General features: G+C 30.0%; 1 protein-coding gene across 2 annotated transcripts in view; it reads right to left on the minus strand.

Annotated features, from left to right (window-relative positions):
* The window catches only part of LOC142328627 (ABC transporter G family member 23-like), a 153,096-nt gene that overhangs the window by 82,045 nt on the left and 47,568 nt on the right, over positions 1–23,483 (minus strand). For both annotated transcript variants that reach the window (XM_075372469.1, XM_075372470.1), the window contains exon 2: positions 14,100–14,142. The gene's annotated coding sequence lies outside the window, so the exon portion shown is untranslated. The remainder of the gene's footprint in view (positions 1–14,099; positions 14,143–23,483) is intronic.

Genomic DNA, 23,483 nt, shown 5'->3' on the forward strand with positions numbered 1-23,483 from the left:
AAATGATATACGCGCTTAAAAACAGATGTTTTGTCTATACATTGCTCAGAATTTAGTTTTCGTGGTATTTGGTAAAACCTGTAGCGAACTTGACCAATATTTTAATTTGTATCTTTTGACCATATAAAAATTTTAAAGAAATTGACACGATTATCTTCCTTAACCTTTAATTTATGAACAGTTGCCTAGGTTCACGGAAAGATACAGGTCGTATAAGTTTAAAAAATTTAATCTGGAAGAAAAGTTAAAAAAAATTCCTGTTTTATGAATTCTAAAATTTTCTCCTAAAATATGAATATGTAGTTTTATCTATGACATTGATATCATTACACTCCATAAAAAAGGATGGTACGTGGTTTGTTTGTTGTTCTTTTTTTTAACCTCCGGGACCACCGTAAGGTATTGCTTCAGAGGATGAGATGAATGATTTTAGCGTGTGTGAAAATACCTGGCCTGACCGAGATTTGAACCCGGGACCTCCGGATGAAAGGCCGAGACGCTACCACTCGCGCCACGTAGGCCGGCAGGGATTTGTTTATTTGTTGTTATCTTCAGATTTTTATTTTAGTTGCTATTGGCGCAGAGCGGACCAATGGTGATGCGCCGAGGGGCTGCGCGCAGCGCACGAATGATTCATTCGTTCGAACAATTTGTATTTTTTAAACAATTCATTCGTACTTACTTACTTCTTGATACGAACGATTTATCTAAAATTATATTTGTGCTTTTTAGGGATAAAAAAGGAAAACATTGCAGTTAGAGCTGGGTTAAAGAAATTACGACAGGAGAAACAATTAAAAATGTTTAGGATTTTGAAGTTTTCGTTTTAAAAGTTTTTATGTGGTTGTTAGTACGCTAAATTCATGAACGTTATTTAGTATAAGATGGCAAAAACATTTAACAAAATTATGTGTAATGAAACATAAACCATGTAAGATTTTCGCGGTGGGCCCTAGGCCCGCCCTTTTTTCTAGTTATAATTTAAAAAAATAAGAGACTTCTTAACTCTCTCTTGCATGGCTTTGCAGTTTATTGTTGTTACTTAAAAGCGAGTCAAAAGAGGGTTAATCCTGACTGAAATCTGGTCTCTCTCTCTCTCTTTCTCTGTGAATATGCGCGCGTGTGTTTGTATTGCACAACACACTGTTGTGGCACGACTACAGTGCCAGGTTACAGAGAAATTATCGATTGCTTTTGGTACACACGATGTGACACATGACGTATCAGCACGATTCACGTGTTGTCAATTTTATGTCACTTGATGAAAATGTTTTAAAAGTGTTTAGTAAAAAAATCAGAATCGGTTAACCTTTTTTTTTTTAAACAACCAAACATTAGAAAAGAAAAATATTTTTTTGAGATAAAGCACACTCTCAAAAACTTATAACTACTACTTTATTCGATTAAAAAAAATAGATAAAGCTAACGATTTTAATAGCATACGTTTTTCGCACAAAATTTCATGTTTTTACTCTAGGAGAAACCGTTCCTGAGATATAAAGCCAAATAGAGGTCAAAAGATATTTTGTTATACAGATTTTAATATTTTTCAAGTCAAGAGATTTCAAAACTCTGAGAAATATAACAATTCTGAAGAGATAATCTTTTTTAGAAACGGCAGTTCTTTTCTCTGTTATAAAATTTCTTTAAAAAGCTAGGAAAGAAAAAAAATATCTGAGATAGTAGACAATAACTCGTCAGGTGATATTTTTTTTTTGTTGTTTTTAAGTAAGACTTAATGAAGAAAATTCTGAATAACACTCAACAAAAGTTACTTCTACTGAACTTGTAGATCTCCGTGGCCTAATAGTGATTTCTCCGCTTTTCTTGTATTAGATCCTAAGTTCGAATCCCATTCAGACTTGGTAATTTTAAATCGTTTGTATTTTTCAAATCTCGTTTACTTTTAACACGTTTCATTACTCGTCTGTTTTTTTTTTTTTTTTTTTTTTCATTAGTTCGTCTGTATACAAATAGACCTTGCTTTTAATTTTATTGAATAAATATCTAATCCCTGTAGATAATCTTCAAATACATGTATGTGATGAATTAACAATCTTAAAAAAAAACACACACACGCACACGCACTTTGGGGGCGTACACATACAAGTTTATTTTTAATGGAAAATCTAACTGAACGGATTATTATTCAAATGGATACTTTCACACGCTACATTATACCGGGAACGAACAAAATTTTTTTAGTGGCCAGGATTTGTTTTAGGACTTAATTTTAATTTCTGGATGTAAAACAATTGTTGTCCGATATTTAACTCGGTCAACGGAAAATCTTAAATTTTCCAGAGGAAGATATGAGTATCTGTTCGATATCACTTGTATGACACAGACTTGAGTCTTATATGGTCTTATAAAATTTTGTAGCGTAATGCCATGTCTGAGCGGGATTCAACCCCGGGACTTCCGGATGAAACGCCGGGACTCTACCAATCCGCCACGGAGATGGCTTTAATTAACTTGTTAATTTTTTTTTGTAGGACTGATCATTAAAAAAAAATATTTTACGAACTTGTCAGAATTATTGATATTTTGAAATAGCAAGGTCCAAATTACAGAGTAGGCATAGAAACTATGACGTTGCCAATTAATGATTGTACATAACATGAGGCCGGTGTATGATGGAACATAATTAATTATTCTGATTATATAAATGTTATTAGGTATGTGCGATGTTACCTATAGGCCACGTTCTGACTCCATGAGGAGTTCTTGAAAATCAACAATACATTCATTATAACTTCACCGTTGTCTATATTAGATTGTCTTATCATCCAGCCTCTTCCTTGAAATTCTCCTCCATTACCTTGACCGATGTAAAAAAAACATTATAAAAATGGATATATTTCATTAAAATTTCTTACAAAAGTCATATTAACTGTGATCCTTATTAATTCATTCAATTTAATTTCCATGAGCTGTTATATTTGAAAATGAATTTTATGAACTAGTACATTGAAACTGCAGTTTCATATCTCAAGGTCGGTCTGTCAATTTGATTAATTTTTAAGTTGCTGTATTGCTGTTTTCATGTGCTGACAGTAATTTTTTTGACACATGATGGACAACGCAAGGTTTGATTCCTTTTCTAGTTGCTGTAATGTATTAAGGAAGTTTAATCAAAAGTATTTGTTTTGATTGTTTCATTATTTTTTCATTAGTACTTCTGTACACAATAGACCTTGCTTTTAATTTTATTGATTAAATATTTTATAAGTTAGTGAGGGTCTTATTCAAAATTAAATTCATTATAACAACGAAACATTCGTTTTTATTAGATGAAAAAAAGAAGATTTAATTAAAAACTGAAATAGATGAATTCGCAGACCGACTCCCATTACCAGATAATCTCTAAAGCGTACAATTTAGGATAGCAAAATCATCGGGTGATACATTAGCAATAATTACAGTAGTAATTATATTTATTTAAGATTTCATTAACGATATTCCTACTCGGAACGCTTTTCCTAGGTACACATATGAAGTTTCTAATTGAACAATTATCATTGATAATTTGTTTTACCTTGTTGATAATTTGAAGTTTTAAAACGGGTTAGTTCTAATTTTAAGATATAATTGTAGAATGATAAAATTCAATTTTTTTTTTTGGTATTTCGTAGCTGTCATCTGAGAAGGGATGACTGGATGACACTTTTTTAAGAAAAGTAGGAATTTCCCTTACTATTCCGTTCAGTAACTACAGACTACCCCTTGAATTATACTTCAGAATAATCCAAATATATAGGTTTATCATTTAAAACCGACCGAAAAATTTCTTTGCATAATCCAATCATTTCTAATCGTATATTGTTTTTAAAAGAAAGGATCCATTAATTTATTGTTTTACACTAACTGTCTTCTCTTTTTTTATGGCTATGATAAGAATAGTAATTGTTCAGACAGAGTTGGTTTCTTTGAAAGTAATGATAAAATCATTAAATGCGACAAAATTAAAATTGCAAGGAAACAACAACCAAAACAATAAAGAAAATAATAATCCAACTACCACTATTAGTTTAATAATTTTAGAATATTTTTGATTATTAAAGATTAAATGTGGTCGTAGTGGTTTGAATAATTATTAATTTTATTAATATTATACGGAATAAATGTAAAAAGTAAAAAAATGCTGGAAAAGTTCACTAACACCGTTGCCGTAGCCAGCTTTGTACTAAAAATTCAGATATGAACACATGACATCCTTGTACGCCTCTTAAATTATATATTTTCTTTTTTTTAATGAAAGTATATAAAATTTCATTTTTTATTAATAACTTCTGATATTTTTATATTTTTTTTTTATTATCGAATTATTATTTATGGTAATTTTTTTTACAATGAGAGCTTAATAATTATTAATAAATCAATAAATTTAAATCGAAAAAAGAGTTAAAAAAGGGAGATGAAATCTGATTCGAACCTACGTGCATTCCCCTTGTAAGATAAAAATATTTCATTTATTACAATTTGGCTATAACTCTGGAACCAATGAAAATAAGTACCACTTATTATATACTGTAGAAAAGCTTACTGTAAGGGCTTCTTACTGCAGTTAAGAAAAAGTCCAAAATCGAAGTTTTTTTGCATTTTGGGCTTTTTTGGTCCAGTCAATTGCAATCAAAAGGGTAGGTGCACAACTAGATGTTACAACAATCCTAAATCCAAAATTTCAACATCCTACGGCTAATCGTTTTTGAGTTATGCGAGATATATACGTAAGTACATACAGACGTCACGCTGTAACTAGTCAAAATGGATTCAGGGATGGTCAAAATGGATATTTCCGTTGAAATCTGAAAACCGAAATTTTTCACTATCACAATACTTCCTTTAATTCGTACAAGGAAGTAAAAAAAACAAAAAAGTCATTGCGTAGTTTTGCTCAAGAAGACCTACTTTTCGTTATTTTATTTTGTAACCTCAATTTATTTATTTTCATAACCTCAAATTGAGGTTATATTGTCGTTTTCGACTTGTTGCAATTGAGCGTAACTCAAGAACGGACTCGACCAATCTTCATCAAATTTTCACATGCAAAACTTCAAGTTAACATAATATCTAGATTTCAATGAAATTTATTCATTAGTTTTAGGGATTTTCTAGGCATAAAAGTGTTTACATGAATCTTATTTTTGAGATTTTCGAGCCGCAATATTTTATACATGAATGGTGTATTAGTAATTTTCATACCTCAAAACTTCAATAAAATTAATTTTCACCCCTCAATCTCACCATGCGACCGAAAAAATATATCAAATTGAGGTTATGTTATCTGTTCACAATATTAAATTGAGCGTAACTCAAGAACGACTCAACCAATCTTTATTAAATTTTTACATACACAACTTCAGATACACTATTACAGCACATGTAAATTTAAATGAAATTGATCTAGTAGTTTTTGAGATGTTAGAACCACAAATTATATTCATAGGCCCTATACACACATATATATATATATATATATATAAAATTATATTTCATGTGAATGGTTATTTTTGTACTTTTCATACCTCAAAACGTAAAGAAAATTCAATTTCATCATTCCCCCAATCCCACCATGTAACCGAAAGCAGTACCATACTTTTCTACAAACGGTAAAAAAATCAGTTCGTAGATTACTTTTCAATATCAGCAATGAGTAAATTTAAACTAACTTATTCTGACCAATGAAATTTTTTTTTAAACTTTTTAACATTGTGTTAATTGCATTATACATGCGATTAACAGATAGGATTGTTTTGATTAAGCTTATTGTCAGTGTATTGTTATTAATAGAATTTGAAATATTAGTTGTGACATTTAGGTATACAGATTGTATAATTTAAATTACATCATAAAACATTCCTTTTTTTATATTTCTGATTTATTATTCTCACGAAACGTTACAATAAAGTATAAAATCCTATTGGTTAATAAGACATGTTAAATGATTTAATGCTTTAAAACGGTTGTTCAACTCTTTTCGCTGGAAATGTGATTTTTTAAGGTCATTACATAAAAGATTTGAAAGTGAATTTCAGCTGTCGATAATTGTGAATAATTATGAATAAGTGAAAAAAAAGTGAGTAATTAAATTTGCAGGTTCATTGCATTTAACGATCGTTTAATAACGTTATTAGAAAATGCGGAAATCCATGGATTAATCTTATAGTAATTCTACAGGATTTCCTATTTCACAGATATTTATTTATTAGATTAAGTATCAGTACAAGATTATTAGTTATTTATATTAATTTTACTTTTCATAGATTATTGTTTAATTTCTTAACTTAAAACTGATTCTCATTTTGTAAAAAATGCTGTCTTATTTTCTTTTTTATTTACTTCAACCGTTTTGTACTTTTTCTTTTTCCTGATTAGCCTCCAGTAATTACCTTTCAGATAATACTTCAGAGCAAGTATGAGGATGATATGTATAAGTGTAAATGAAATGTAGTCTTGTACAGTCTCAGTTTGAGCATTCCTGAGATGTGTGGTTAATTGAAACTAAACCACCAAAGAACACCGGTATCCACGGTCTAGTATTCAAATCCGTATTAAAATAACTGACTTTACGAGGTCTTGAACGCTCGATTTCCAAATCAACTGATTTGGGAAGACGCGTTCACCACTAGACCAACCCGGTGGGTTAACCGTTTTGTACTGTTCTAAGGAAAGTACACTTTAAAAAACGAGCTTTTGTTGATTAAATACCGTAAATATTTAATAAAACTTAGAAATGCTTATCCATTTTCTAGATCCAAAAATATTTTACAGATTTGGTTTTTTATTTAATTATGTATTATAACAACACATAACTATACATATGTTTAAAGGGGTGTGAATTAAACCGAAATATAAAATTTATATTAAATAAAAATGTATTATCTTTTTTTTTTCCTGAATTTTTATGGGCATCGACTGCTAAGGTCATTAGCCCTCGTCACAATCTTTAAAATAAACTACTATCACCATCTGGATCGTCATATGTAAGGGTGTAAAGGGCCCTTACATTTTATTTAAAAGCACAAACTACACAAAACATTTAAGACATAAAGACAAGGACAATCACAAACACTTATGGGGTGTAAAGGGCCCCAATATTAAAATTTGAGATAGGTTCCCAAAAGACCATTAAATTAAAATTAAATTAAAACTTATCCTACCATATATTTCTTTCTTTCTTCTACGAGTCTCATTTATAGTTTGTTTAAGCACCCTCGGGGCGACCAGAACCGCCGTTGAGCAGTATATCAGTCGCGCCAGGGTGCCGTGGCAATTGAATCCTTCTTATAAACAGGCTATAGGCATGCACAGCGTACACCCACAGCCTCGCGCGCTCAATCCACCCTTGAGGGTCCCCCATGCCATCATCGGACACACCCCGACTCACTGCTCTTGAATGCAGGTGAGCCAAAATGGCCTAGGCAAGAGGGCTACCTCCCGTCACTATACGTGCCACGTTTCGAGACTCCCTTATGTATATATGCATACATTTAAAATTAAAATTAAACTTATCAATACAATTTTTTCTTTATATATATATAAACTACCGCTTAGAGTTTCTTTTGTCACAGCTTTAAACTTTCATTTTTATAGACTTTTAAGAAGTCCACTGGCGTGTAAAAATGCAACTATATTTTCTTCATTTCCATTATCCAGATCAGCAGTAATATTATTTCTAAAACGGAACCTCTTTCTGAGGTCCTCATATATGGTACACTCTTCTATAATGCTTGATTGTCAGTGTTTTATTACAAACACCGCACATTGATCTCACTTCGCCGGTTAACAAATATAAATTTGTTAATCGCGTATGACCGATTCTAAGTCTGGTCACCGCTACTTGTTCACGGCGAGTCAACTTATAGTCGCTTTTCCATTTATAAGGAGAGGATTTTACTGTGTTTAATTTTGTATTTAATCTCCTCCATTCAGCATTCCACTTGTTTTTTACTATGTTTGTTAGACGGTTTTTAACATCTGCCACTCTTACAGGAAATGCATCCAAATCATCGCAGACTGTTGCCTTTCTGGCAGCTTCATCTGCGATTTCATTACCTGTAATACCAGCATGCCCCGGCGTCCATACAAATACGCATCGCTGTCCTCGTTGTTTTAGTACGTATAAAATGGACAGGATGTTTGCAATTAGGACATCCTTAATGTTCTTGTTCCGAATTGCGACGAGTGCACTTAATGAATCGGAACATATTAGCACTCTCTCTTCGCAATAGTGTTCAGTGTAGCGAAGAGCTTGCTGAATTGCAGTGAGTTCTGCCGTGTAGACACTGGCCACATCTGGCAGTCTCCAAAAGTGGGCTTCTTCATTTACATATATCGAGCATCCAACACCATGTTCGGTTTTAGAACCGTCAGTATAAATTCTAATATGTTCTTCGTAATTACTGACGGTTGCCAAAAATTCCTGCTGGATGATCACTGCTGGTTTCTTTTTTATTTCTCCTTGAGAGAGATCCAAACTTGTATTTATCGCTGGCAAGAGCCATGGGGGTATTTCTCTAGTAGAAATTGCTAGAGTCTCTGGTATAGCAATTTCATATTTTCTTCTTAATTCGTGGTACCTAATTCCGGCTGGTCTGGAATAGGTAGCACGACGTTCGTATAATGCAGTCATGGGATGATTCGTAAACAATTTATTATTTATATGAGCAGGGAAAGCCCATATATTTGCTGCATATCTTAACAAGAGGATCTCTCTTCTATAATGTAGTGGCATTATGATGACCAACGGATTGGTCTAGTGTTGAACTCATTATCGTATATCGGTTGATTTCGAAGTCGACAGTTCTAAGGTTCATTCTTGTAAAAGCAGTTACTTTTATACGGATTTAAGAAGTAGATCGTGAATACCGACGTTCTTTGGTGGTTATTTTTAACCTCTGGAACCACCGTTAGGTTTTGCTTCAGAGCAAAAGATGAATGAATTTTAACGTGTGTAAAAATGCCATGCCTGACCGGTATTCGAACCCGGTACCTCCAGATGAAAGTCCGAGACGTTACCACTCGCACTACCGAGGCGTTCTTTGGTAGTTAGTTTTCAATTAACCACACACCTCAGGAATGGTCAACCTTTCTTTCTTTTTTTTTTTTGTTAAGCCTCCGGAACCATCGTAAAATATTAAAGGAATGGTCGACCTAGACTCTACAAGTCTACACTTCATTTACATTCATACATATCATTCTCTGAATTAATACCTTACGGTAGTTCCGGAGGCTAAACAGAAAAAATACTGATGAGCACCGTTTACGAGTTTATCGTCTTTGTTATCAATTCCGTGTAAAGTAATTATTTGTGACCAGTGGTAAATAAACAGATAAATCAGATGAATCAGGTTCTTTTTTTAACGATTAACTTTATAAATGCATACTAATGTACTACCATAAAATTTATACAGTAACAGATATAAAGAACTTATAATAGTACTAATGTAATTAATTAACCATTCTTTCATTTTATATCAAACTTTTCATACAAATTTTAGACATCCCCATTAATTTTTATCTTATCAGAAATTATTCAGATTCTTTTTCTACGACTGGATTCATTAAAGATAATTTGTCATTTGTTGTCAAATTTCCTCTTTAGGATTTCAGGAAGTGTCTTTTTTTGGCAAGGACAAGTTAACTGCATACAAATGTTAACTGTATATATGATTCTTTGCTTGTGATGTTCGAATTTGTATTTTTAAATTTGTTCTACAAAATATAAAATGTCATTGTAATTAGAGAACTTATCCTTTAAATCTAGATACTTTAACTAATTTAAATTTAAAATAATTTTTCTTTGTTCGTTTCTGAAAAAAAAATTAATATTTTTCAATTAATTAAGTATAACTGATATACTATGTTTACTAATGACTTTGAAGTTTAATAATTGGCTCCGTTACATGGTAAAAAAATCAAGGATAGCCTTCTTTCAATTCTCATTATTTTTATGATAATATTACGCAATTTCATCGTTGAAATTTTCCTTTAAATAATTAAAGAAATTATTATAATTAATTTTAACCTGTTTGATTTTATTCTCATGAGAATCTTTAAAAATGAACTAAACTTGTAATAATAAATAGTTATTTCTCATCGTCAATGCTCGGTTAGGGAATTTTTAAAATGACGGTTTGTTTATGGTTATCGACCATTACAATTTTTCAGTTAATAAATTTTATTCAGTAATGATTACTTTTAAAATGAAAAATTTATTGAGAAGTTCATTTTGAATACCTGAATAATAAAATCGTATAATAATTAAAAACAACCATATCACGTTAAGGATAAGCGGTAATTATAAAAATTTTTTTTTAAAATATGGTTCAGTAGAACAACTGAATTCTATGGAGAGGAAAGTTCTGCAACTGACCGTTACAGAAAATATAAAATAATGTTAATAAAAATGCTAAGTAGCTGCTATTATATACAGGTTACTCAAATGGCATCGGGCCTTGCTCAACTTTCATTAATTAGGTATGGTAAAGTACTCCCTTGCAAAAGTTACTGTGCATCATTTTTATTGATGTTTAGAAGTACCACTGAAACAGCTGTGTGTCTGATTATTAACACCTGCTTATTAACACTAACTTTTACGTGTTTTTCTTTTTAATTCTTAAAATAATTATTTCCTGATTGAAACAGAAATGAGATGAAAAATGACTGATTAGTGTAAAAGCGCATCGATCCCAAATACACGTCAATTGCACGAATTAAAATAAAAACTGATTGTTAGGATTTGGTTAAGGGCATTCTTTTTTTGGACGATTCACATTGACGTATCCGGAGATTCCGGGTTCGAATCCCGGTCAGGCATGGCATTTTAACACGATACAAAATTGTCGTTTCAAATCATCCTTTAAAGGAATAATTAAAGGTGGTCCAGGAGACTAAAAAAAAAGTTAGTTAAAGAAGAATACTTGAAAAAATACTTTTTAAGGTTTATGTTTAACTTGCTGTAGATAAATTTCAGTAAATGTAACTGATGTGTCGATAAAAAACCGGTTGTAAATAATTAAGACTAGCTTCAATTCCGAGTTATTAAATTTTTAACTTATCGGTAAGAATTTATTAATATTATAATTCGTTGTTTTTATTTAGTAAAAAATGTTATATAAAACTGTATTTTTTTCAAAAGTATTCATAGTTTTTGTTAACAAGTAAAGTAAAACAAGTTTTAAAATTGCTATTTATTTTTAATAGATGCATTATTTTACATTAATGAATTATTAAGTACTAAAATTGTACCAGAACAAGGATAACTTGATTTTACATTTTTTTTTTCTTTCAGTATTTTATAGGAAAATCAGAAAATATCAAGAAAGTGATGGAATTTCCAAACTATTATATAACATACACATTATACCCTCAATAAGATGAAAAAACTGAAAGTATCATTAAAATGGTTCAGTTATTTTTAAAATAATTTTAAAAAAAATGTTAACTGGATATAATGATAGATATCAGTAGATATCAACTATAAAAAGGTCTTAAAATCCTGTCTTAAAATCTATTATTTGTCTAGGGAAAGAAAGAAATTTCCAGTATGGATACAAAATCAGGCCATATTGCCATTTTAACAAAAAAATTTTATTTTCTTAAAAAACACCTGAAGATGTTCTAGGATAAAATATGATCCCCATCTTTGTTTCTCAATAAATTCTTTACGTAAATAAAATATTTAAAAAGTAACTTGGAAATTTAAGAGGTATACAATTTATTTATTTAAAAAACAGTTTTTTTATTGCAAAACAAAAGACTGGAAAAGTCTTTTTTACCGAAAATAAATTCAGTAGTTTGCTACATTTCACCTACTGCACGTACCTAACGGAAAACAATGGTTTAGTTTTATTTCCAACCGGATTTTTGTTGACAAATCAATCTCATTTCACTTACTGAAATCTGTTTTCAACAAATTAAAGATAAACAATACAAAAGTATCGTATAAACTATTTTTTAACTAATTAGAGTCACGCCATGCGCCAGTGTGAATCGTTAAAAAAAAAAATGACCTTTATTAAATCCTAATAATCGCTGTTTCATTCGTGCATACGTTGCGCAAATTAAACCGTAATTGTTAGGATTAACCAAAACAGTGATTATTATGATTATAACTAAAAGCTTTTTCTCCTAATGAGATATTTTGATATCAACCCAAGTATTTATTAATCAGATTAATCCTGAGAAAACACTTTTACACATCCAACGCGTAAATGAAGATATGAATCTTCATTTACTGTACTTGTATTCTATTCTCAGGATTTTTTATAAAGTATGTTTATAAAATAATTTTTATATGAAAAAGGACTTGTTGGCATTTTAGCCAGTTTTTTCAGTTAGTATGTCAATACCGTAAATCGTTATGATTCTTTGACATGAGAGCGCTGTTGCTCAGTGAAGTCTTTGTCACTTAATTATGTCTAGTTTTATATTTTCTGTTACTGCCCTGTAGGATTTTAGACCGATCATGACCGGTTAGAAGACACCTAGAAATATTAGGAGTTCGTCAAGGGATTATTGCCTGGGGAATAAATGTATAAATGAGTGTGTAAAAAAAACAAAAGACGCGAAAAAAATGAGGTCGCCAGGGGTCGAATCGTGGACACGTGTAGTGACAAGGGAGGTAGCCTCAATGTTGAGGAAGTTTCTAGTCCATCCACATGCAGCAAGAGTGGTTGGCTTGGGGCACTCCGATAAAGCATTGAGGACCCTCAAGGTATGTGAGGCGGGCGCGCGATTCAGAGGGGGTATGCGTGGGGTGCATTCCCGGACTCTGATTAGGGTATAGGGACGGGAAGGGCAGCCCTTCTGAAGCATGAGAGGCATCGGGGCAACTGGATACAGTTGTCATGATGTCTCAATGAACCAGGAAATACCCCTATGAGCAAGGCAGCGGTTTTAGCTGCATGCACAGGGTGGGCTAATCTATAGCCATGTCACTCAGGGCCGACTGAGGCAGAGTCTTCTAGGCGATTACTGGATGCCCCTGAGTGGTTATAAAAGGTCCGAAAAAAAGGATTTTTTTACACAAAAATGTAAATATTAATTCTTACTATTTTAGTGCAAAAATAATTCAGATTTTTTAACATTGGATTTTTCATAAATTTAAATATTTCCTAATTTCTGAATATATGTGTGTATATATATATATATATATATATATACACACACACACACACACATTCAAATTTTATTGGAAAAAACGTTGTGATAAAAATAAAATAAAATATTGGTTTTTATTTTTTAAATATCTATTTACAAAAAATGACATCTGTTTCGATAAACAGTTATTTCCTCAAATATTACGTACATAACGCACATATTTTACAAGTAAAGCACGAGATTTTTAGGAACATTAAAAATTAAGTATTTTAAATAAGAGACTTGATTTTGTGCCCTACCGTGAGGTTCTTTCTTTCTCTAGGTAAATAATAAAGAATTATGTATAGATATTAATTAGAGGAAAAAACGTTTAAAAAAAAACGCTTTCAAAGAAGTATTTATGTATTTAAATTGTCCTGTTTTATATTTCCAGTTTGGATTATTTGTTTTTCACGAAAAAATGGTAAATTGATTAATATGCAGGGTGTATATAAAAACCGTTTTAAAAATTCAAAGTAAAAAAAAACTTCATATCACATACGATCCTTTTGAATAAATAAAAATTAATTTTTTTTTTGTCATAAAACGCATTTTTTCTAATAACATTTTGTTGATTTATTATTACGTTCTACAAAAATAAATCAAAAACATTAAGAATAACAAAAAATTTCATTTTTTGGAAAAAATATTTTCAAACAGAATCCCACGTCATGAAATTTGATTTAAATAAATTTTTATTGTTTAAAATAAATTAGTTTGAATTTTTTAAATTATTCCTCTTTAAAACAAGCGTTATTAGCTTAGACATCTCTTAAAAGTTACGGAGTGATAAACCTAATTCTTTAAAAAATTAATTGCAATATTAATTACGTGATTGTTCAATAGTATTGTTTTAAAAAATTCACATTTTTAAAAAATTGTAGTATTATGTATGTAAAATATAACGTTAAATTCAATTTTTAAAATTCTGCCTTTAAAATTTCACCACTTACTGGTTTCCTGATGGAAAATTCTTGAATTTATTCGCTACTGCACCTGTAACAATAAAGTACTCATTAGTGGTTGTGGATAACAAATGTTAATTCTCTACAGCGCAATTTTTTAAAACAACAGTGTGTGTGTGCGCGCGCGAGCGTTGACAAACAGAGTTGTTAAAATATGTTTATAATTACTAAAATAATAATTGTAATATACTGATTCAGTATTAATATCCTGTATTTCTTGTTTATAATCGATCGATCGGCTTCGAATGTAAATTAACATTTTTTGTATGATTTTAATTTCAATCATTTTTTTTAATTTCTAATTTATTGCTTTTATTATGCTGAAATAGCTTTAACTGGTAAATAAAAGCGAATATTTCATGTTAATTAGTCAAATCCATTATTATATAAAGGACATAATTGTAAATGTTTGAATTATTTTAATAAAAGACTGTTAAAAAGTTAAATGATATTTATCAATGATATATTCTTAAAAGAAATTATCTTAAAATTTCTCGGAATATTATTTTTAAATTTCAAATAAAAGTAGTTAAATCAGCGGATTACTTTTGATTACATCTATTCAAGCATGAAGAAGGGGGCTGGTTATCTCAGTAAGCTGTACATCTTATAATCTAGTGTTTTTACAAAAATTTGAACCACCCGGTCTTTACTTAAGTGTTTAACAAAGCACTCATTTTAAAAAGTTAATAGGTACTTATTTTATATATAGTCTCGTTATTTTTAGGCTCTATTTAAAGTATTTTTTAATGAAGAGTGACACTAAAAATTCTTTTAGTGAAAGAATATTCCTTTCTTTCGAAGTTAGAAGGAATACATATATTTGCCGGATGTTTTTCTTTCGTCTTAATTTTCAATAGAAAAATCATTAAAATCAACCACTTCAAAAAATAAATCGGCAATTGACGAATTTACATGAATCTACTGTTGCCTAACTGCAATGGAATTTATGAATTTTATTATTGCCGATAAATTAAATTCAAATTATTTAATAAATTTCTTGATTTAAACACGCGCGCGCGTACACACACACACACACACTAGCAACCTGTCGCGGTTTCGCCTACTGTATATGGTTACTTGTGTTTCCCGTCGTGGTCATTTTTTTATTTTATATTTTTTAGTCGTTTAACCGGTCGTGTAACCAGTCGCATCGCACTCCTTAAAAAATGGAAATTCAATAAAACCCGAAATTACTTTTAAATATTTATCCGAAGAGTATTTTCAAGCCCAAATCTACCGAATATCTCCTTTAGTACAACTGGAAATAGGAAAATTTGCAATCAATGTTCAAAATTGTTTTGCCATTCTTCACCGTTTCAAGGTCGAATTAAAAAAAAAATTAGAAATTGGTTTTATGATATTCACATGAAGATTACACACTTCAAAGATCAACTAAATATCTTCATTTTTTACGGAGAAATTAAAAAAAAAAATAGGCGGTTTTTAAAAATCCATTTTAACCCTTTAAACTCAGAATTTTGAAAAATCTAGAAATTTGTTTTTAGGTATTCACATGTAGATTACACTCACCAAAAATCAAGTTAATGTCTTCATTTGTTATAGACAAATTAAAAAAAAAAGAAGTAAATTTCGTTGTTACTACATTTTAACCCGTTAAACTCGGAATTTCAAAAGAGTGCACTTACATCATATGAAGAACGTGTATACAAATTTCATAAATTTATCTTCTGTAGTTTTTACAGGATGTTAGTTATGAATGACTCACGATGTGTTATTTTATTCATATTCATAGATATGTGTATATAAAATAAAGAAAATTTTACAAAATATATAATTGCAACGACCTCCTTCATTTACAAAAATTACTGGAGTAAAATGAAAACGGCTATACACGTTAGTAGAAGTACCTGTTGTAGAACGGCAAACGATTCATTTACTCAAGGTAAAGGATTAAGCGGTCTATACTACATTATTTATTAAGCCGGTTTCCGTATTGTCATTGAAATTAACAACGTTGACTGCATTTCCATTTCAAGCTACCCGAAAAATAATTGGTAGGGACATGTGCCGTTCGTTTAAACTATTCTTTTTTTAATTTGATTTCTTAAGATTATATTTTACTGTAATTAATAAAGAAAGGTAAGATCATATTTTTTGACTAAGTTTACTTATCATACAGTGGGTCATTTATTTTTCAAGCAATATGTATTTATGAAAACGTATCACATGTACATAATTTTGAAATATACTTTTCAAATACTTTTATTTGAAACACTTTATTTTGCAAACAGTCTTAGTTCTTTAGCTTGAAGAAAATTATATCTACAACCACCACGTTTTCAATTTTTTTCTCTTTTTTTAATCTTTAATTTTCCACTGTTTTCTCATGCTGGTAATTGATTTTTATTTCAAGAAAATCGGTCCAGCTGTTCTAAACACCCGAGGACCAATAAAAACAGTATAGCTAAATAAATTATTCGCCTTCAAGAGTAGTTACTTAAACAAATATTTATTTTCTAATTTTGGTAAAATTAAGTGCCTACAGGTGCCAAAAGTAATCGCAAAACTTGTTATTCTTATCGTAATCTATATAAACAAAAATGTAAATGTTCGTTTTTTCAGAATCTCCGTAAGTTCATCGACGATTGCTTTGAAATTTTGACACAACACTGCATTCTAATACTAGCGTGTTTTTAAATACCTACTATTTGTATACTTAAGATGTCACACCTGTGAAAGGTAAAACATGCTTTTTTTAAAAAAAAACAGCGCTATCTGTTGGACGTAAAAGCAAGACATGCTATACTAAATATATTACGATTCCATTTCAGTATTTCCGATATGTGTGTCCGCTATAGACTAAAAACTACTGGACCGATTTACGCGCGGGGAAAATCGGAAAAGAGAAAAATCAAAAAAGGTAAAAGGAAAGAAGATAAAAAGGAAAGAAGGGAAAAAGGGGAACGGGGAAAAGGAAATAATGGAAAGGAGAAAAGATAAAAAAGTAAAGGGAAAGGGGGAAAGTAAATAAGGGAAATATGAAAAGGGGGAAAGGTATATTAAAGGGAGAAAAGGGGAAAGGGAAGCAAATACGATAAAACTGAAAATGAGAAAGGAAAATCGGGGAAAGGGAAAGGGAAAAAGGGAAAGGTTAAATTTTGTGAAGTTCCGTAATGTTCATTTTGTTAATGTTTTATCAAACTTTCAATTGAGTTCATTAATCTATATATATATATATGTACTTAAATCTAGCAATACCGAAGCATTGCCGGGTCTGCTAGTAAATATAATAAAATCTTATGAGCCAGTTTTCTAAAATAAAGTGTTATTTCAACATTTTAAAACGATATATAATTAGTTATAATTTTACAAATATTAATTGCCGATGATAGATACAGTTTCAGTACTATGCTACATAAAAATAACTCTTAATTTAGCTGAATTTGACCAAAAGTTGTTCAAACATTAAACTTGAAAATTTTTCACTTTTTTTAGTTAGAAAAAATTGTGGTTGTATGAATAGTCTTTAATTATATTTTGTTATCGTATTATAACAAGATGATTTCCAGTAATAGTTACTAGGTGATGAAATGAATTTTATAGCATATAAAAAATGCCATATCTGCTCGGGGCTCGAACCCCTGAACTTGAAAGGCAGAGGCGCTACCATTCTGCTTGTATTGTTCATGAAAACGATTTACGGTTTCCTTTATTTAGAAACAGTGAACTATATACACTGTATAGTATATATCGTTACTTATGTTTTCTATCACCTTTTGCTTATTGGTATGACCAATGTACATCATCTTTTGTTCAAGCTTACACTTATTTCTTTCTCTGATGGTAATGATTTTAATAATTATAAAACTAATCAGTGTGTTGAATACAATGAAGAGATGTTGCTTGTAGGTCAATTAAGGGCTTCACATACTGATAACTTGAGGAAAAAAAGGCAACTGGAAGCCACCAATTTTATCTGGTTAACCTGGCATGCGTGCTTGTTATTCTTGGAAATGCCATTTATCATGAATGAATTTTATCTCGTATGAGATTCCATATAACCGTTAAGCTACGGAACCTGATATAGAGACAAAAAAAATTCACTTTATAATTAAAATTAATTAATGAAGTTATTTTTACAAATCTATCAACCATTTTAGTTAGATATTTTTTTTAATGAACATTTTTCTTTAATTTAGTTAAATATATATATATTAGTCTATCACAGGTTCTGGAAGTAATGTCTCGGCAATTAAATTACTAACATACCTGTTTTAAGTTAGTTAAAATTTATTTTTTTTATGTATGAAATTATTTTAATTTAACCATTAAGGTAATAAATTTTAACTGCTTTTTAATGCATGAGAATAAAATTATTTCTTAAAATATCTTGCAGACATTTCCTGTTAATTAATTCAATTATTTTGTTATTTAATTAAATTATTTAAATGTTTTTATTTAATAAATAGCGTTAATTCTTTTTTAATTGCTTATTTATTAAAATATCTCACATTAAATCATAAATACTTTAGAAATATAATAACTGCAGAGGCAGTTATTATAGGCACGCCCTCCGCGCGGGTTAACCTGGCGGGCGGCGTCTCGGAATGGGATTATTAGGCGTCCAAATTTGATCACCTCTTGGATAAATTTTTTTTTTAATGATGAAAATTGATATAACAAAAGTTAAATTAAAAATTTAACTCTAGAGATCGAATCGGAATTTTCCGATAATGATACGTACATTCCGGTGCCTACTTTTTGCCTGTAGTTCATTATTTATGAAGAAAATCAATCGCATAAATAAAAAAATCGTATCTGGACACCACATGACTTCCTCGTACGCCTATTTAAATATTTTTTAAATTACATATACACATTTTTTAAAATGAAAAGTACATAAAATTTTATTTATGTACTTTATTAATAAATTCTGATATTTTTTCATATTTTTTTTTTTTTTGTTATTATTGAATTATTATTTATTGTAAAAATTATTTTACAATCAGAGATTAATAAATCAATATATTTAAATTAAAAAAAAAGTTAAAAAAAGGAGATGAAGTCGGATTCGAACCGATGTGTCTTCCCCTGGTAACGTCCAAATATTTCATTAATTGAAATTTTATTTGGCTATAACTCTGGAATCAATGAAAATAAGTACCACTTATGATATAACGTTGAAAAGCTCTCAATGAGGGCTTATTACTGCAGTTATGAAAAATCCCAAAATCCAAAAGATTTGGATTTTGGGCTTTCTTGGACACTTTTGGTTGTCATTTGTAATCAAAAAAAGGGGCACAACTAGATGTTACAACAGTCCTAATCCAAAATTCTAACATCCTATGGCTAATCGTTCTTGAGTTATGCAAGATACATAAGTACGTACGTACGTACATCTCGATTCCCCCCCAGAGGGGAGAAGATCCCTCCTCGTAGTGTGTCTGGTCGCTACACCACCCCCTCCGTTCCTTGCCAGTTGTGGCTTTAACGGAGGTACGTACGTACGTACAGACGTCACGCCAAAACTAATCAAAATGGATTCAGGGATGGTCAAAATGGATATTTCCTTTGAAATCTGAAAACCGTAATATTTCGCGATTACTTCCTTTACTTCGTACAAGGAAGTAAAAATATATTATTCATATATATTTCCCATATATAATAATATAACAATTATACACCTGACTATTACGAGACATGTGCTAACAAATCGGGATTTTCCGCTAGTGATCGGTAAATTCCGGTGCTAAGCTAAGGGGGACGGTCACACACACACTTTTTTAACTATTACAAATGAACAGTAATATTTATTACATCAACTCTTTCTTTTCCTGTTTTAATTTTAATAAAATTAATTTTTTTAATTACCGTTTATTTATTTAACGATTGAAATGCAATATAGATTTTAATTTTCACCCATTAAAAATCAATAGAATATTAAAATTAATTTTTATTTTAGAAAATTTCTAAAAAATATTTTTCAGGCTCATTTGATTAAGCCGGAAGTACGGCATACTCTGTTTAGGGGTAAAATATATAAATAGCCTACCGTATAAAGTTATGCCATAAATTTAATAAATTAATGACATTGATTAGCCCAAATAATGTTGAAACCAAAATGTAAAATATTTGATTTTGAATAAAATGTTTCTTTACTAAACTTTTAATTCCTTCAATATTTAATTGCTTATAATTACAGTTCTTTTTTTAGATGATCCTTTTTTCTTTCTTCCTTTACGATTGTTTCCCAAGACTTTTTTGATCGCACATGGTTTAAAGTTAAATGCCAGTTTGTTATCTGTTAGCGAAGAACAAATTGCACATCAGGATATAAATATAACGTCTCATCACGTGATATAAATATAACTAACATTTAGAAATTTTTTTCCCATAAAATTGTTATTATCTTTTTAAGTTTTAAATATCAGCCGTACTGACGTTCTTAATGTTATTTCTCTTTCAAGATCTCTAGCAAGATTTATGGATAACGTAATTGATTTTCAAAAATGAAATGCATTTTCAAGTTGTATAAGTAAATGTTTAATACAGATACTGTAGTTTGGCTTAAAATAAAAATACAAATTACTTTTATAGCAAACGTTTTTTTTTTCTGCCAGATATAATACATTAAATGTTACTGTCAAAAATAAATAAATAATAATAGGCTGTAAAATTACAAATTGAAATTAATAATTTTTTATGTTAAAATGTCTACATCAATCAAATGAAATAGATTAACATTCCGTTAATTTCGCAGCGCTTAAGAAACATCAGTTGTATCCTCTTAGTATGAAGGTCAGATGTAATGTTTTTATTTATTTTTGTGAACTTGATTTCTTTCTTATGCTATAACTTTCCTGTACTGCCTTATACTATAGATTTAAAAGAATAGACATTTCATTTTAGTATAAATTTCTAGATTAATTAGTACCGCACTTTTCGCGGCTCTAAATCGTCGTTATTCTATGTCGTTATTCTATGACGTTCTATGTCGTCGTTATTCTAAATCGTGTACTACAAATGATTAACGACGAGCTTGACGTATCACAAACCTTCATTCGCAATCGTGTTCCGATTTGTGTGAGTGTACAAGAGGCTTAAACTTTTCAATCCAATGATTGTTTTTGCCTCACAAATTTACAGTAATATTAACATTTTAATCAGCGGCGGCTCGTAGCTAAAATTATTGGGGGTGCTGCTCTAGAAAATGTTTTCTGGGCCTTTTCAAGGCCATGGTTAAAGTTTTCTGTAAAATAAATAACCGAAAAATAAACGAATCAAATCAAGTAGCTGGAAGCAGGATAACAATCTAATTCTACACTTTATCACATTTAAGAATATCGTACACGTTTTTTAAACACAATGTGCTTAACAACTGTATTCTGTTTAACCGAATAAATAATAAAATGTCAATATAGATAATATTTTTTAGTATTATTTGATAATAACTTAATAAAATTTCCGCTTAAAAACACTACAGTCCAATGGTGCTCAATTTGAATTTCTATGTACACAGAAACAAATACATAATTAGTTTTTACTCATTACCTTTTTTGACGCCCTTCCAGCGTGTTTTTGGACAGATTTGGCAATCAAAGAGCCCTTACTTTCCGCTATCTTCTGACCACTACTGAAAAAACAACTAAACCACTTTAATATTCCTTCCACCGACCACCGACCACTAGAAAAGGGAACGCGAACAAGGAATGTTCCATACACACGCGGAGTAAAAAAATTATTTTCCACCAGTACGCCAGAATCGGCACTGCGGGAGCGACAGTGCTTTATCTCCCTTGCAGCCTCTCGTCCAGCTTCCTATGTGCGCATGCGCACAACAGCCAAACACTACGCCGCTGGAACTATGAAGCGCGCAGCTCCATACAAAGATTTTTGTATCTTCATGAACTGGGGGATGGCCACTGACATTATGCTTAAGGATTATATACTGTATAAGTATAATGAAAGAATTAGAAAAAAGGACTCATTATATTAAACTAATCGGTAATATCACGTGGAAATAGGGGGTGCTGCAGTTACACAGTGCCTCTACGCGACCCTCCACTAATTTTACTGATGAATAATAATTTTAGCGCTTTATGAAACCCAATAATAATTCTTTAAAAATGAAAACATTCTTCATTCCATATTAATGAACGGTGCGTACAACAAAATTATACTACTATGAAAAGGTTTTAGCGTGAATTTGTCAAGTGTAAAATGCCCAACCTTTTTTACACGTAATTCATTTGTTAGTACACGGTTTTATTGATTACACTTTGTGATTATTTTTAAGAATTTTTACGTTAGTTCTCTTATATTTTGTTCTATTGATTTAACTTTAATTTTTTTCTTACATTAAAAATGTTTGATAGCGATATTTTTCTGTTAAACGATACAAAATCTTGCTGCTGAAAATTCTCGAACATTATTAGTACTTTATTATTATTGTTATTACTCATATTCTTTATTACTTTATAATTAGATTACAGGAATTATTTTTCATGTTTTTAAAATGCATATCAATAAACCATGCGGTTGAATCGGTAAATCTTGCAGAATCAGCATATTGAAAGGTAACATTATTCATATTTCATTAGAAGTATGAAATGAATATTTAATTCAGTTCGTCACAATAAATAATATTTTTATCTTTCATAGAGGAGCAATTTATTCTAAAAATTGAAAAAATATTCTTACCCCGTCCACCACACAAAATTTAATTTGTTTTCATTATTAAATATTATTAATAATTTATTATAATCATACTTAAAAGTTTGTTGCGTGTGTAAATAATGATTTCCATTAAGCGTTAAAATAATAACGAAAGATATGAATATTTGGGTTGAATTTTAGAATGAATTGCATATTTATTGCCTACGCACGAGATATTAAACGAAACAGATTTCTGTTCTAACATTCGCCTTAAGTCAATTGCTTCATGAAGTCGTATGGATAATTAAAAAGAAAAGTGAACATATCGGAATTATAAAAAAAATATTTCATATTCGACATAACCGCCTACTACATTACTTCAAAAGCGTTTAACCAACATAATATGACATATATATATATATAAAACAAAGAAAAATAATAAGGCGTACTTTAAATTACAAATTTTTTAATATGATAACAAAAAATTTAACTAACTAGGCTATAAAAATTTAATTATATAAATAAATGCTCTTATAAAAGATTAAAATGAACCGCTTTAAATTATTATCTACTGTTTTCATTTTATTACATTATTTTTATTTCTCATTTACGAAAATACGAACGAAATAGTACTTAATTATATTTTATTAATTCAAAAGATGACGCAAGTGTAATATTTATTTTTAAAAATTAGAAGTTCCTTATTACCATACGAAGAAAAGTTTCATTTGTTATCTGGAAGTTTATCGGAAT

Source organism: Lycorma delicatula, chromosome 8, assembly GCF_047948215.1.
Source record: "Lycorma delicatula isolate Av1 chromosome 8, ASM4794821v1, whole genome shotgun sequence".
NCBI lineage: Eukaryota > Metazoa > Arthropoda > Insecta > Hemiptera > Fulgoridae > Lycorma > Lycorma delicatula.